Source organism: Dermacentor silvarum, chromosome 6 (genome assembly GCF_013339745.2).
Source record: "Dermacentor silvarum isolate Dsil-2018 chromosome 6, BIME_Dsil_1.4, whole genome shotgun sequence".
NCBI lineage: Eukaryota > Metazoa > Arthropoda > Arachnida > Ixodida > Ixodidae > Dermacentor > Dermacentor silvarum.
The window spans coordinates 171,450,259-171,460,620 of NC_051159.1; the positions used below are offsets into that span (position 1 = coordinate 171,450,259).

Sequence of the window (10,362 nt, forward strand, 5' to 3'; positions counted from 1 at the left end):
CAAGGAGAATATTAACGGCCTATTGATAAGCGCTTAGAGCTCACAGTGCGACTATACGGTCATGAGCACGAAAACACATGTGATCTCCTTTTAAAATTATCTCATTATGAGAAGCCAAGATACAGACTGAAATTTTCACTAGTGGCATTAGATCAGAAACGATTCACTTTTAAAAGTACGGGGACCGTGACCAAGGAAAGCACTGCAAAGGGCTGTCTAACCACTTTAAAATATTTTCAAGTCTGCGGCATAGTTCGGAAGTATTAGTGAACCTGCACACTCGATAAGGATTTTTCATAAAAAGTCTTGCTCATATGAGTTTCAATTTTTACTGTCATTGTGCGTTTTGTACGATAAGTGGAAGCACCGTTTTCTTCGCACTACTGTATTGATATTTTCTTAATGTTATCTTGTTGATTCTGTTCTGTAGAAGAGTGCATATTATACACACATGCAATCTATATGAATATGATGTATGTACAGCATGTTATATATTTACGTCATATATATTACAGTACGTTTTATCTACAGGGTGATCATTTATAAGTTTACCGGAATTCTTAAACAGCGCTTGTTGCAGATAACATAATTTTAATCTTTTAGCTAGATTGTTCAGACAGGCGGATATTAGTTGCACGAGAAATCGAAATGCATATTCAAGTAATGAAGGAAAATTCACTAAATAACTTCCTAAATAATTACTTTATGGCACATATTGCAATCTATGAATTGTAGCCGGTGAGCTTGCAAGGCATATCCACTTCGAATGAATGTCCAAAATGACAACAGTGTGGAGAAATGCGCCATCAAACTCGCCGTAAAATTGCACTTTGTTCCACTTATCTTTTTAACCAAACAATCTTTTATGCATTGAAGCACAAAAGTAACAGGAACGCCCATGAATTTCGTCCCTCACTTTGGGAATTAGTACCTCGAAAATGGTGTCACTTTGGAGATTCGTTTCAAGTGGATGCGTTTTGAAAACTCACCGGCTACGTTTCATAAGCTGCAATATGAGCCGTAAAGTAATTAACTGAGAAATTAATTAGTGAAACTTTGGAAATAATTTGAAAATCTATTTCTATTTTTTGTGTTAGTAATGTCCGCCTCTTTGAATAATCTAGCTCAAGAACAAAAATTCGGCTATCTGCCACAGGCAATTTTTAAGAACTCCGGAAAACTCAAAAACGATCCTCCCCGTATATTTTAGGTGTGCATAAGTATCAGCGTGCATAAAAGCACTTGCGAGAAACGATAAATCTTCATGGGGAGAGTCGCCAGCACCGAATTTGTGCGCCAACATCTCCTTTCTGCTTTCACCTTGATCTCGTTTTGCTTAACATCTCCTTTGTATCTTGCCAAACAAGGAAAACTAGGATTGCTCTTATTGGGAAACGCTAGTGGTGCGGCAGTAATTATAAAGAACTACACAAACAGTTCAACTTTGCGCAACTTCGAAGGCATGGACTAATGTTGCATGAGTAATTTACAAACCAAGACGCATACTACAGATTACATCGGACTTATAGAGTTTGAGCTTCCGATTGGACGGGAACAGAGGAAAAAAAACATTGAGCGTTAAGTTTTCCGAAATAAACAAAATAAAAATAAGCAATGCAGCAAATGAAATATGGCGCATGGACAAACTTATTAAAAATATGCGAACGAGAAAATGTGGGGATGCAAAACTGTAAACGAGAAAGGAACAACAAAATTTGGCCATAACAGTGCAGCTAGGCACAATTAGGTGGCTTCTGCATACAGGCACTAGGTAATTTGATGCCGCAAATGAAGCATATTCTTTATAAAGAAACATAGTGTTACACAAACCAACGAAGGTTAGACAGCAGCATCATTATTTACACTACGTTCACTATGACAAACTTCTATATTAGTTGAACTTGCAAACCTTCCTTGCATTCAGAATTCCACGTGCTTTTCTGGGGGGAAATGTTTGTGCTCGTGTTGGCACGTATTGCGAATATGGCAGTGATATGAGAGGTTAATCTTATTTATCTTATATGCGCGGCTCAATCTGCTAGAGTGCGTTGGTGCATCAAGCGGCTAAATTCACCTGACACGCATGAAAGTTAGAGATTTCATGCTTGTTTTTACTTTATAGAAATATTGCTTGAATTCACTAATTTCTTAACTGCTCCTGGGGGTCTGGTAATACTGATGTTCGTTTCCACTTTTCCTCCCTATTCTAGCAGTACAGTCTTCGAACACTTTGTTTTTTTTTCACGAACCACGTAATGGGAACGAAATGAGCGTCAGAAAAGCGTAGCCTGCGCGAAACAGGCTGTGACGTCACATCGGTACAAACAACATTGTAAAGAGACATAAAGGCGTTAGCGGTAGAATGCGAATCTGCTTCCACCGGGTGCTCTCTCACTCTCCTTCTCTGTTAGCGTCTACCGGTACGCTAATCTTGTAAGCGCCGTAATTAGTTCCTCCGGAAAGAGAAGCACAACTTCCGAGTTCCGGGTGGTCGCTGCTTTTGTAATTGCGTCTGCAAAGGGCGGCAGAAAAGGAAATTAAGGCACGGAAAGCACTGGCACAGAAATTTGGTTGAGTGCCGCAACGGAGGCGCGCTAAAGCTAATTGTCGGAGGGCCGGTTCGGGACACAGAGTGAAGGTACGCGAAGCTCCTTCAATGAGATAAAACTAGGAAAGCGGGACGGCATTGTCATGCCGCACTAATACCTGCTTACGTATCTTCATTGAACTGCCGATTGTATGTTAACAATTCTTTCCCAACATTCTTAAATCAGTGTATGGATCGCGGGAGCAGATTATCAACTTTCGAAGAGAGAGACAGAGAGTTGATCATGTTCGAGTTGCCCTTGTGCTCAGGTGAGGCATGGCATGGGCTTAATTATGCAAAGAATATCTATCGAGCTTTTACTGTAGGCGACACGATTATTATGCTTTATAAAAAATATTGTGCCTTGCTTATCCACTTGACTACCATCTTAGATAAAATCATGCTGGTTACGAACAGGCGTTATCATCTGAAAATTTAGCAAGAAGCCTATGGATGGTCCCTCAATTGCAGCTGCCTCTCCACGTCACATCGGCTAGAACGAATGAAACATATGAGGACGCAGCAGCATCGCTTGTTTACCCGACGCTCTAATAGAAAAGCGCCATACGGTTCGCACCCAATTGACTGATTTCATCTAGTTACCCGAATGAATGGTACTGTGTAGAAAGCTGCATCAGGCTATCGAAGGCCGCCTTGACTTACAATGAGTTATGCACGTGATCAATGCACAAAGCGTCATAGAGCACTGTGCCACGAGATATTAGCGGCGTTATGCAGGAAGAAGCGAGTATTTGTATAGCCATACGAACCATCAATATGATCATTGGATAGTTTAATAACGCCTCCGTAACACGTTTCTGGCAAGAAACACTCCCTGCGCCTTACATTAGAGCGGCAAATTTTAAACCTGAAACTTAGTAATACACTTAAGTATCAATTAAGGGTAAGCACAACTACGACGATCTTAATATGAGGCCCACTGTTATTTGCTAAGAAGCTTTTCGTTGCAAGTGAGCTGAAAGTATTGCAGAAACAGCGATATCAAATAAATATGAAAGGGAATACGGCCTCTGCAGCCAACAGCGAACTCAAGGTATCCCCTTATAGAAGGTAGTGCACAATAAATGAAATAACGTTTACTGCTACCTATACCTTCTTCTATGCAGGATTTCTATGCATGATTAGCAGCACTCTCAAACGTAGTAACCTCGGTTTGAGAGTGCTGCTTACCGCATCCATAATCTGCCTAATTTCATTCACTTAAGGAAATGTTGAGTTTTTAACTCGAGATTAAAAATACGGTATGTTTAGATTTACTTAAAGTCACGCCGAGTTACCTTTTAGGCTTACCTAAGCTCCATGTGCTTTTTGCGAAGGACCTATTTATAGACAAACTACATATGGGACGCTAACGTGGCGCTGGAGCTCCGGCTGTAGAAGAGTGCGAAGCGTGCCAAGAATTTATGCAATATACGCCGAACTGCAAGCTTACTCTTCTCTTTTTCACTATTCATTTCCACCGTATTCATTGGCAAAAATCTTTTGAGAACTTCTAGAATATCGCAGTGGCGATAATTGAGTGATAGAGAGAAAGCAAGGAGCGGAAACGTAGGAAGGTCAACCAGACGATCGCCCAGTTTGCTAGCCTAAATAGGCAATAAGGAAAAGGAAAACTGAAAGAGAAAAAGAGGGAGGGAGGGAACACTGCGTGCACACGGGACTATGCAACGGGCTATAAACGTTCACTGAAGCCATTGCACTTCAAGAAGTACAGTGTAGCGTACCAATAGCTTCCAGCGCCAGCAATGAGTACGGCCACGGGACAACAATTTTCGTCTGATGAAATGTTTTGGAGTCTAGCCAGTTTAGTTCGGCGAGAAACCGACGACCAACGCTAAACCACAAGAAAGCGGCAAGAATAAATTTAAAAAAAGCAAATAAATGTTCCTGATCAGTTCACAAAACACAAATGTTCTTGTGGAAGCACAAATTACGTCGCTCGCTGGTGCCGTGCTCCAAACTCAGAACTCTAGAACACGGACACACCTCATTTGATTAAAGCAATCTAACAGACACGTTGCGGCATAATGGTGACTTTGTGACTCACTTTGCACTGAAAACAGAGCAATGGCTTTGAAATCGTTGCCGAAAGAGCCGGAGCAGACAGTGTAACCAGAGAAAACATTGAGAGCACACCAGAAAAAAAGATTCACCTTAGGCGGGTAATTGTCGTCAAACGTGACCTGGCATACATAATGTTTGTTGTCAGTTCTTGTTTGTATTTGTTAAGACAGTGCTCGTTAACACAGTGGTAATGTGAGTAAACTTCAGAATCGTACAAAGACTCTACAGCTATGCATTTTTTTTTTCTGTATTAAGCGATGACTGTCACTATGGGTTGTTGAATGTGGCATTACATGGTAGCGCCGACGATGCCACCGTAGCAGCATGGGTGTTCGTACCTCTAAAAGCAAGGACATGTACTCCGCACACGCACGGATTTTCGCAACCTACCGATGTAATCGGAACAAAACATGCTGCACTTCCCGGCGCAATAGTATGCCATGTCGGAAGCTACTGCACGGCGCAACATCAACGCGACCGATATGAAACCCAGTAAGCTACATAACTTTGAACATACTTTTCTTATTTGGACGATTGTCCTGTGCATACGTGGCAGAATTAAGAACGATATAAATACAGCGGCGTGTTTCCTTTAAAGGGCGAGACAGGCTTGACAGGATTTTCTGTTTGCTGCCGTATTGCTGACAGAGCATTACTTCATGACTTCTGCTGCAATGTTCTCAGGCATGCGCCCTACGTCTTTGTACCAGCATTTATACCGCTCGCATGCGGTCATTAAATAAATGGAAATGACTTAGGTGTTCGTGCATCTTCCATCCTTCTCTATTATTTTGTGACGGGGCCATAATAGCTGCTAAAGTCACTTTTCATGTCAGGAAATAAAGCACGGTGGAGAAAGAAAGAAAGAAAGAGAAAAGAAGCTCGACACTTACTGTATTAAAAAAAAAGCGTCCGCACAATATTGCAAAAGAACGAAAAGCTAGATTTAGATGAAAGATCGCAGGAAGACGAAATATATTTCATTTGATGTTCAGGAGAAATAATGAAGGTTTGCGCTAAAGGTAAGGTTCGCAACAAATTATCACATTTTGGCTAATTACAAAGAACACCAACTGGAGCGTTGGGAGTGATTCCTGTAAGAGAAGTAAACTTCCGATCCAAGTGATAATATCAAGTAAAAGAGGGCGTACTTCAGAGAATACCTATACTGAGGAAGTTACAGACTTATGGTGCGGTAGTGACAATCGCTAGAATTAATCAAACTAACACTTACTGGAGCATACCGAATAGATTGCGGTTAAATCAAATAAGTATTGAATACAAAATTTGGCAATTTCGACCGAAAGCGCGGGGCGGGGGGGGGGGGGGGTGTTCATTGAAAGAGCTTTGCGCTTAAACTCCTGGGAGGGTGTTAAAATTCTATGCAGGTGCGACATGATAGCTCGGCGTAAAGCTCCTTCATGATATTTTCCGCCAACAGGGGAGAGCAGAACACTGACGTGGCTCCTCCACCTAGGTGATTGAGCGATGCGCCCACATCGCTTCGTCGTTTTTGCATTGCGCTCCGTGTCGCTAAAGACATTCTAGCCCTAAACGCAGGAGCGGCGCATGTCCCGTCGAGTAATACAGCACGACAACGGCGACGTTGGCGCCGAAGGCGCGAATGTGCCTCGAGCGTCCGTATAATTGCCACATAAATAAATTAACTATATGATTGGGATATACAGTTTTGTAGCATTTAAGTGGAAAACGCTCTCAATGTGAAGGGTACGGATCAAATATGCAGAAGGGCAACCAATCAGCGAAATGCTGCGGAGCCCACTAAAACTCCTTACGAAGGGTGAAGTTCAAGACTGTCGTTATAAGGAGCGGGATAAAGGCTTCGAGCTTGATCTCGTACACAGATATTTGGATCCTACTACGAATCGATATGGACATTCGAAGTAGCTTTACAAAACTGGAAATATTTAATCTCTAATGTGAATACAGTCCAAGAGAGCAGCAGGTAGCGTGTCTCAATCAGAGCAAGTCAGGCAATCTCTAGCTCGCGCCTCCCGGACTACTGGCGATGTGTCTGCAGCGCCGGGCATTCGTCTTCACTACAATCACCCCCCACCGGAAAAGGAGCCATCCTGGCGACTCATGGTGAACATAGAATCATGGGGTTGTAACACGCCTTCAGGCGTTGTACGTGGACGGTTTCACGACCACGACAGCGTTGGTCCGTAGGTGGTGTGACAGGCTCGACAATATAGTTCACAGGCGATGTCTGCGCCACAACATGGTAGGGTCCTTTATATTTCGAGACAAGCTTGGATGAGAGGCCAGCAGGAACGGCAGGAACCCAAAGCCACACTAGGGAGTCCGGAAGAAAGTGACAATGCGCGGGATCATTGTCACGTCGAGATTTTTGTTGCCATTGGTCGGCGGCTGTAAAGGAACGGGCGAGCTGACGGCATTCCTCTGCACGGCGGGTATAGCTTCAGAGATGGGCGTACATTCGGATGAGTCAGGTCTGTACGGAAGAATGATGTCGAGGGTAGTCGAAGGTTCACGGCCATACAAGAGGAAGAATGGGGAGAAGTTTGTGGTCGCCTGTGGTGCAGTGTTGTAGGCGAACGTGACGAATGGCAAAATGAGGTCCCAATCAGTGCAGGTGAGGCAATCTCTAGCTCGCGCCTCCCGAACTGCTGGCGATGTGTCTGCAGCGCCGGGCATTCGTCTTCACTACAAATCAAACATGTTCATCGTGCGGTGCTCGTTAAAGAACTCCATGTGGTCAGAATTAATCCGGAGTCCCCCAATATGGCGTGCCTCATAATCATATCGTGGTTATGGCACGTAAAATTCAAGAATTTAATCTAAATTCAATTTTTTCGTGATCCTCTACGGTGCAGAAATGTAACAGCTTTACTAGACTTTGATGAATGATTCTGCAAAACTGCGTAGGTCTGCAAAAACTCATTTTTCTTTTTCGTCATACAGCCGGACACTGGAAGTGCTTCCCCAACGCAACTGTTGACATCACAAATGTAATCCCACAGATTCTCTGCGCCTTTACCTGCTCTGACGGCGAGCCCCTTCTACTGTTCATCATGTTATGCCGCCTGGTATTTAGGGTAATTCTCGACGACAAAACTACTTTGACCACGGTCAAGTGAGTGGCAAGCGCATTACTGCAGTTCCTGAAGTTGACAGACCTCAGTGAGTGACTGTGGTTTTGATGTGCCGCTGTGAATAATGAGACATTCACAATATTTTCTATTCTCTCAGTTTTTTTTATCTCTGAACCCCCTTTCACTGCGTAGGGTAACAAACAGGACGTGCGTCTGGTTGACCTGCCTTCCTTTTTACCTCCTTTCACTTTATCCTCTTTCGCTCATTGATAAGGCCTCAATAAAGACAATAACTGACTACCATTCTCGACATTGGCAAATTATTACGCGCATTATAAAAGCTATCAGTAGTGAAGCAATGCACCACAGTGCCAGCCTCAACGAAATACCTTTTAAAGAGAGAGGACGTGTTTTCGGCCTAGTAGTTCGTATTCTGGTGACCAATATTTGTTTATAAAACAGCACAAGGAAGCATTTGTTTGTTGCGCGACATGCTTGATCTGTTTAGACAGTAAAACAATTTTACCGCACAATGATAGCTAGACAGCTCATGTATAGAATAGATCCACTCGACGTTACCCAACGCAAGCTTGGGCGAGCTATTAAACTCACCAAAGTTGTGATGCCAGCTGGGCTGACTCGAGACATTTCGGCAGGAGCCTTCAAGCAAAGTCACACGAGGAAGTACAGAATGTAATGAACCTCCCAGTCATTACAATAACTAGCAGCATCACGACTGCACAGGAAAAATTCGAAACAGCGAAGCCTACCAGTGAAATTTGAAATAGTGAACGGGAAACAGAAAAGGTGAGCAAGAACCACTCTGCTGGGAAAACCGGAGGATTACGATTCATTACATATAGATAACGGTAAGCACCGAGCTGGCAGGAAAAAGAAAAAGAGAAAAGAGAGCCTTTATATGCGCGTTCGCTAAGGGTCGTCGCTTTTATTGCTGGCAGGAAAACAACGTTTTCATTGTTAGCGAAATCGAAATGCCAGGAGGCAGCGACGGCACACAGTGCATTTGCCGCCTTCGCTCGCGCTCTCTCGCAGGCTGTTAAAAGCCGGGCGACGGGCCGGACTCTGAGCCGCGACTTCGGCCACGAGGTCGCGAGTGGCACGAAATTAAATCCTGTTCTCCGATTCGAGGCTCCCCCGCGCGCTGTCTTGCTTTTTGCTGCCTGCCTCGAGCGCTCAGTGGCGGCAGCTACACTCTCGGTGCTGGAGCGCGTATTGATCTCCACGCGCTCGCCTCGCATGCTTCAATGCGCGCCATTTGCGTCGGCTGACGTTTCTCTAAATATTGCGCCAGAGTTTTAAAGCGCTAGCTAACACGCACGCACGCCTCTACGGGCATCGGAAGACATGCGCGTAACGGAAAAGTAAGAAAAAAAAACGGCTCCGAGACGAGAACCGCCAGCGGCGACGCTTAAGCTCTTGGCGCGCTTGGAAGAGAAATGCGAGTTAGGTGGAAAGACGGCGGCAAGGCGTACGGGCGCCTAGAGCGCGCGCACTGTGCGTCAGGGATGTACACGCCGTATTGCAGAAACTGTACATGGCTGGTTTGCGTGAGGCTAGGCAGGCATTTCATTTTTTTTTGTTGTTGTTGTTGTTAACACTGCGCACATAAAAAACACAGAGACGTGCGAGGGTGGCCAGATCGCATATGTGTGTTCTCGCTGGGCACTAACATATATATATATATATATATATATATATATATATATATATTACAGCGATGACTCCTATTGACCTGTCTTCCTGCACAAAATAAGGATGTAGTTGGAGCATGCCGAAGATATATGTGAAAATTCATCAATATCCACTTTTTACGACCAGCTTGGGCGGTACACATGCATATGCACCGGCACTGATGGTGGACAGGTGCTGCAATGTCACAGGGTTCATGCAGATTATTCACGCTGCTATCACACTGCGCAACTCTTTACTACACATAAACGAAAACACACATAAGGACACAAGAGCTGTCAATATTAGCATATAAACAAAGAAGTGCAAAATATTTCATTGAAGAACTCTCCATTCTTTTTTCTCCTTGTTGGCTGCTCACATTTTATCCGTTTGCATAGTGTCTGAATAAGAAACGCCTCTTCTACCTTTCGAGCTGAATGACATTATTATATACGAATGGTTAGTGAACCACAACAAGTCGCAAGAGGAAAAGCCTACCAGCCTCTTCCCCAAGAGACGGAATGAAGTATTCATCGACGGTAAGAGCCATATATTCTAAATGAGCTGAATGGCTTGGCAGTCGAGCTTGCAACAGCACGAAGCAGGCTTATTCTCGTCAGTCCCTCGTTAGCGATTCGCGCCAAACTTGCACCAAGGGGCAGTTATTGGACGAAACAAACTCAGACTAGCGCCTGTAGCCCCCTCTCTCTTCAGTGATTTTGTGAAGGCATTTTAAGCGGCCGCCTCGAATCACGGCTGTTTGCTTAACGGCCGTTCTCTGCCGTCTGACTCATGCTTCGGTGGAACCTTGGTTGTTCATCGATTCACGCATACGTGTTTCATCGTATGCAAGCATTCGAGAAGCAGTCGAGGCTTTGTCTTCTGGGACGCCTTGCATGAAGGGTTTTCTAATTACAGAGA

General features: G+C 44.1%; 1 protein-coding gene across 5 annotated transcripts in view; it reads right to left on the reverse strand.

Annotated features, from left to right (window-relative positions):
• Positions 1–10,362, reverse strand: part of LOC119456398 (irregular chiasm C-roughest protein-like) — an 812,164-nt gene that overhangs the window by 352,792 nt on the left and 449,010 nt on the right. The window contains exon 1 of one of the 5 annotated variants that reach the window (XM_049669814.1): positions 8,362–8,468. The exons of the other annotated variants lie outside the window; for them this stretch is intronic. The gene's annotated coding sequence lies outside the window, so the exon portion shown is untranslated. Of the gene's footprint in view, positions 1–8,361; positions 8,469–10,362 lie in introns of those variants that run through there. 5 annotated transcript variants of the gene reach the window in all.